The sequence below is a fragment of the Lactuca serriola genome, chromosome 5, assembly GCF_051521515.1.
Source record: "Lactuca serriola cultivar US96UC23 chromosome 5, Lser_US96UC23_V15, whole genome shotgun sequence".
In the NCBI taxonomy this organism is placed as follows: Eukaryota; Viridiplantae; Streptophyta; class Magnoliopsida; order Asterales; family Asteraceae; genus Lactuca; species Lactuca serriola.
Genome location: NC_136412.1, coordinates 287156621 through 287163148, shown reverse-complemented (window position 1 = coordinate 287163148; position 6528 = coordinate 287156621). Strand labels below are relative to the sequence as shown.

At 29.7% G+C, this 6528-nt stretch overlaps 1 long non-coding RNA gene across 2 annotated transcripts; it reads left to right on the top strand.

The window, feature by feature from the left end:
- Positions 1-2350: 2350 nt before the first annotated feature.
- On the top strand, positions 2351-5495 carry LOC145054583 (uncharacterized). 2 transcript variants are annotated; one of them, XR_013684847.1, is made up of 4 exons: positions 2351-2705; positions 3672-3709; positions 3885-3959; positions 4066-5495. It is a non-coding gene; the product is annotated as an uncharacterized LOC145054583 (long non-coding RNA). The 2 variants fall into 2 exon arrangements; XR_013684846.1 differs by lacking the exon at positions 3672-3709 and having other exon boundaries at positions 2364-2705.
- Positions 5496-6528: the final 1033 nt, after the last annotated feature.

Below are 6528 nucleotides of genomic sequence, written 5' to 3'. Positions count from 1 at the left end.
ATATGTCTGTTTATATATATATATATATATATATATATATATATATATATATATATATATATATATATATATATATATGAGTAAAGTGAATATACCTAACAACCTTATATAAGCTTAGGTACCTAACCTTATCAAACTACATCATTTTGCATTAAATTTTCATTGCAATCATCCAAGGTTCTTAAACTTCATCCCTAAACTTGATTTACTTCAAAAAAAATTTGGAAATTCATCATTATATTTCTCATACATCCTTTCATTTGTAGCGGTAGGATATGAAACCCATCAGGTTGTATTTGATAGAAAGACGTGATGTAAAAGAAAGATATTGTTGAAAGTCCAAAGATTTTGGAAATAATCAAGTTATGGGGTTGAAGTTTAAGAACCTTAGGCAATTACAATGTATATATATATATATATATATATATATATATATATATATATATATATATGAACATAAATAAACTTAAACGAACAAAAATAAATAAACAACATAAATAACACATAATCATATATATATATATATATATATATATATATATATATATATATATATATAGGGAAGAGTTATATGGAAAATGAATGATTAGGGCAACACATATTTGAACCAATGAAAACATGACAACACATCACTTCCACAATAACTTCCACAATACATTACTTGTGAAGAAAGAAATAGACACGTGTCATTTGATTATTGGTTCCGGTAGATGTTGCCCTAGTTATTTGTTTTCCATAGAACTCATCCATGGAATTTCGTTACGTTTCTTGTGATCACGCCTTCACAAAGTTCTGGTAATATACTTCTTCATGTTTATGATATCTTGTTACTTCTCAAAATTATACACATTATTTATCGTAAACTTACTTCCCTTTTCATAGGTAGAAAAGTGTGAGGTGTTCCAAGATGGAGATTAGGCTAGTGTTCATAGGAAGTCAAACTCAAAAACAATTTGATAACAGAAAGTCGATATTACTTAGGCCCCGTTTGATACACATCTTTCCAGGTCCAAACATATCTTTCTGACTGAATGGACCGGAAAGACTGTTTGATTTGCACAAAAGAAGGGGTCTTTCCCGGTAAGATATGTCTTTCCCAGAAAGCTCTAAAATCATATCTTTCTGACTGAATGGGCTGGAAAGACAATTTTACACCAAAACTTGCCTCTTTCTTTCTTTATTGGATTATTAATTTTTTTTTAAATAACTTTTTTTAAATTTATTTTTTAGTGAATTATTAGTTTTTTTCATCATTCAACACAATCAATCAGATGTACAATCAAACAGCATTGTTTCTTTCCCAGTCAGAAAACTTTCACAGACGGCACTTTCCCGGAAAGAAACTATCAAACGGACCTTAAATTCCAACCTTGAGGACGGCGGACGACAACTATTGAATCAAAATTAATTATAAGTTGCATCGACCATCCGTGTATTTCAAACCAGACAAACTCGGAATTGAAAAATAACATTGTGAAACTACAACCCAAACCAATATCAGGTTGAGGAATTATTGTGATTAGGTTACAACATCAATTTGTGTGTTAAAATAGTTTATGAACATCCCATTTACAAACCAGTTAATAGTTTGAGTCTAAAGAATTACAGTTAAAGTATGTGCGTAGAACACCAAAATATAAACATATAAGAACAATCAATCCAAATCATAAAACTTAACCTGTAAATTGTGATTTAAAAAGAAAACCCAGATGAGGACGACCTCAATTGTTGAAAATTAAACAATATTTGAGATGATCTTGCCTTTAGTCAAAAAAGAAGAAGCCACGCCTATTGAGAGATACGATGTAGTGAAGTGACCGTGGGTGGCGGCAGTAAGAGGGAGGCGAAGGTGTGCGGGTAATGAAGAAGATTAATTTGGGGAAAAGATGGAAGATGAATAACCATTGAAAGACAATTCATGAAAAATTAGAAGGGTGTTTTAGTCATTCTTTATCTTTCTTATATTTAGAATGATTATAAATAATAAAAAAATTATTATAAAACGTTTAAAACTATTAAAAAATAAAATTTGGGGAAATATGATATTTTAAAAGCTTATAAAATATAAATATGATATTAAAAGATTAGCTAGGGCAAATATGATATTTTAGTCTTTATTAAGGGCATATATGAAATTCTCTATATAATAGGTTCTTGTTTTGAATTTAATATAAACATATTATTATTATTTTGTTAAATATATAAGTAAGTCAACTTTTATGTGAAAAAAAGATATATTTTCGATTTAGTTTGGGTTTCAATCAAAATCGAACAATAATCAAAACCAATAATTATTTAAAATTTCCAAAATCCTAAAATATACATACAAACGTTTATATGGTATATGGGCAAATTTAGAAATGATATTGTTTCTTGATTTATTGAAACTTAATTACATATACAATTAAATCACAATATCCTTATGAACAGTACATTACCCAGGTACTGTTCATGAGGTTATGTAACTCAACTAGTATCTTTAATCCTCATCTCCACCGCTTTAATCGACTGAACCTTCTCTAAAAACCTCTCAAAACGTGAATCCTCGTCGCCCGTCGATGCTTCCTCGATCACCACCGGAGCACCATCGAAGCAACTCACCACCACCGCAACAGTCATCGCCTGTCTTCGTGGACCGACAACGAGACCACCACTTTTCTCAGCAAACGAACCCTAAACCTTACTTCACAGAAAAGATTGACTAGGTTTTTTTTCCGTCTCTCACCACGTTCCAACTTCATGTCATTGAAAAGCTTCACTGTTTAAATCCGACTGGCGATCGTGAGATATCCATCACCACCACTGTCTTCTATTCACCGTTGTTGTATTTCGTTCACATCCTTACCGCTTCGTACAACCAGATCTCCTTTTCGCTGCTATTTTGACGTTTGTCTCTTATTTGATTTTGAATTTTGAGGATGCTGCTGCTAATTTTAATAGGTTTGGATTAGGGTTAGCTTTAATTCGAGTGTCGATCAATTGTCTGAAACTCAATTCATTTATTTCAATTTATGATTTCTGTGGTTTTTATCTTTCAATTTTGGGTATTTAAATTTTTGTTCTTGAATCTTGGTGTATATACACACTCTGCCTTCTCTTTTTATTCTTACTATGTTTCTTGGTGTTATTCCCAATCTCATACTTCCATACCACCGTCAATTCGTGATTTGCAGGTAGAATCATCAAAGTGTTATGTGTACCTTCTACTGAAAAATCTTTTTCAATTCCCTAAAAAAATGTGAAATTTTAAGTGGAGAAATCAAATTTTGGCCCAAGGGTTTTCCTTTCTTGAATATATCTTGACTGAAAATCCTTCAAGAAATGAAGAATAAACATATCAATGGTTAATCCTCCAATGTTGATTTATGTCATTCTTATGTGCCCTGCTTATGTGCCAATTGTGTTGATTGTATCAGAAGAAACAAGTGTTTATATGTATGTAAAGTAATCTCCCTACTCTTGGAATTTCTTTTGCTGATGAAATTTGCAAAACAAATCACATTATATGCTTTGGTTATTCCATTAAGTAGACCTTATTATTTTTTGTTTTATTTCTGCATAATAAGGTCTTCGGTTGATGGTGTCTATTTATTTGTTACATGTATTGCCTTATCGACTTATTTTATTTTGTTTCTGTCATTTGTTGATGGGATAATAATGGCTATATGAAGTTATTTGTGAAGCTGTATAAGGATTTTTCTGAGTTTTGGTAAGTGTCTATTGAGTTCTGGCTTACATCTATCATTTAGTTCTTGAGTTAAAAGCTCACCTGATTACAATCTTTTATGTGTATATATATATATATATATATATATATATATATATATATATATATATATATATATATATATATATCTTTTTTCTAACTTTGTAAATAAATGTAGATAAACAAGGACACCAAAGATAATCAATAATGCAAAGGGTCGTTTAGGACCAACATGGATTTGTGTATCAAGTAGGTGAGGAATAACTTCTATTCTTACTCTTTCATGTTTATTTATTAAAATAACATTCATTTGTAACTTAAAAGTATAGTTTTGATGATCACAAAACATTTTGTTCCAGGCCACTTATAGCAAGGTAAAAAGGGCAGGCCACTTATAGCAAGGTAAAAAAGGTATTATATCATAAGTTGTAAAAGATGGGATAACATGTATCCTTTAAATATAGTTATTTCTTGTATTTGTCTATTTCTTACTAGAAAAGGGCACGACAATTTTAAGACCATTTGTAAAAAGTCATGAGACAAACATAGAAAGAAGTTTAAAGCAACTGATGTCCAAAGCAAAGCACGAGGCATGTTATTCTTGGGACAACTCTACTGCAATTGGTGAAACTAAATTGTTTGAAATAATTTAGTACTATGTCTTTAAGTCTTCAAGACCTGTGGTACAATTTTTCTTTCTATTAGCCAGAATTTTGCAAATGGTTCCATTGCAATGTTGGAATCACGTGATCCATTTTGTGGCAATGCTTACACAGAGATATCCTTATGTAGCATAAATCCCTTAGCAAGTTAGATTATCTATTTCATTTAAACGGAGATAATTGGGCGGTAATGAATTCATCTTTTACCATTTTTGATATTGTAGATTATTCTCATTGTAAACAGCTTTGGGAACATATCAACAAGCTATACAACACTCATTTACGAATTTCATTAGCCGGGGTATAGGATACCAATATCTAATGGTAGAAACATGTTTCTATATTCTAAGGTTAGTTATAACTTATTACTTTGTATCCCTTCAGGGTATGTCTAATTTCTCATTTATATTTAATCACTCTACTGATATACATTTTCACCTCAAAGATTACAGAAAGAAATTCATGATTCACTAGGAAAATCTCTAATGAATTGTGCATTCAGTCTTCTTTTGGACATTAGAATCAAGTTTTACACATAGGAATTTGTATTTTAGCCAAGATTTACTTTACAGAATGAGAAGCAATTGTCTAATTCTCTCTTCAAAAAAGGTATCGTTCTCTTTATTTTCTCACATTGATGTCAAATTTAAAAGAAAGTTATTTAGACATGGATTTCAAAACAAAAGCTAATTTACTTCTTTATTTTGTCATATATTTAAGATAATTAACAAAAAAAAGGTTCTTTTTTATTTACCAATTTCGCCCTTGCTAACCTTATAACCACTTCCGTTATCAACACCAAGATCTGTGGTAAATGAGCTTTTCTTTTTTAATCTCGTGCCTAGATTAACTTTCTTACTTTTTTTCTTTTTATTTTATCTAGAGACATTTTGCAGGTTGTTGCTTTTATCTTTTATTATAGGAAAAAAGTTATTTCTATATTTTTTTCTTGTCAGTCATGGGCTATAAGGGTCGATCAATGGCCCACATAAGTAGAAATTACCTGGTGAAAATGCTTTAAGTTGTGTTTTGCTCCGTGATGAGTTGCTTGATTGTGAGTTACAAGAGCATGCCGAAAATAAAAATGAATGTGATCCATTGTTACTATGCAAACAATTTTTTTTTAATTATCCAATTGCATTTATACAAGTGTGAAATAATTTCAATTGAGTCATTCACTATATCACCAATTACTATCAACACAATCAATTAAAAAACAAACATCATTCCAACCATGCAAAGCATGGGTACCTACACTAGTTGATGATTAAGATTTAGAGGCTAAGGATAAATTGGGTATTTCATTTTGAAAACTTCTCGGTTGTTGATGGTTTAAAAAGATGCAATGTGCCAATAAATGATTTTTATTAGAATAATTAGATGAGATGAGAAGTGAGATTATAAATTATATATATATATATATATATATATATATATATATATATATATATATATATATATATATATATATATAGAGAGAGAGAGAGAGAGAGAGAGAGAGAGAGAGAGAGAGAGAGAGTTAGGTTCAAATGTGGATTGCCATCTATTGTGTAGACGTGTGGATAATGCTATTTTGTGAGAATTACAAAAAAGAATATGTTATTTGATAATATGAATACGTTTAATTTTATATAATTATTTTAATTATTAAACATTTTCACTAATTAAATCGTCTATAAGGTTATTATACACTTTTGTTTTAATTATTCTCATTCTGTCATAATGTTATCAGGATGTTTATTGAGTCATATTCTGTAAGATTTAAAATAAATAAAAAACGATGAATGAGAACAAAAATGAATTCGAATTGGTGAGAATCCATTAAAATAACAATAGTTCCGTGAGATTGAACGTATTCACATTACTAAACAACATATTCTCTTAGTAATCTTCATAAAATAGCATTATCCACATGTCCACACAATAGTTGTCCATCCACATTATAACCTAGCCCTATATATATATATATATATATATATATATATATATATATATATATATATATATATATATAGGCTTAGGTTATTTTGTTTTTACTAACTATTATGTGCCAGAATGCACAGATCCAGACTACAAGATTGAATAGAATCAAAGATCTGGATCTGAGGGCCTTTGATATTACAATAGGATAACATGTACCATATAATCATACAATTTTCG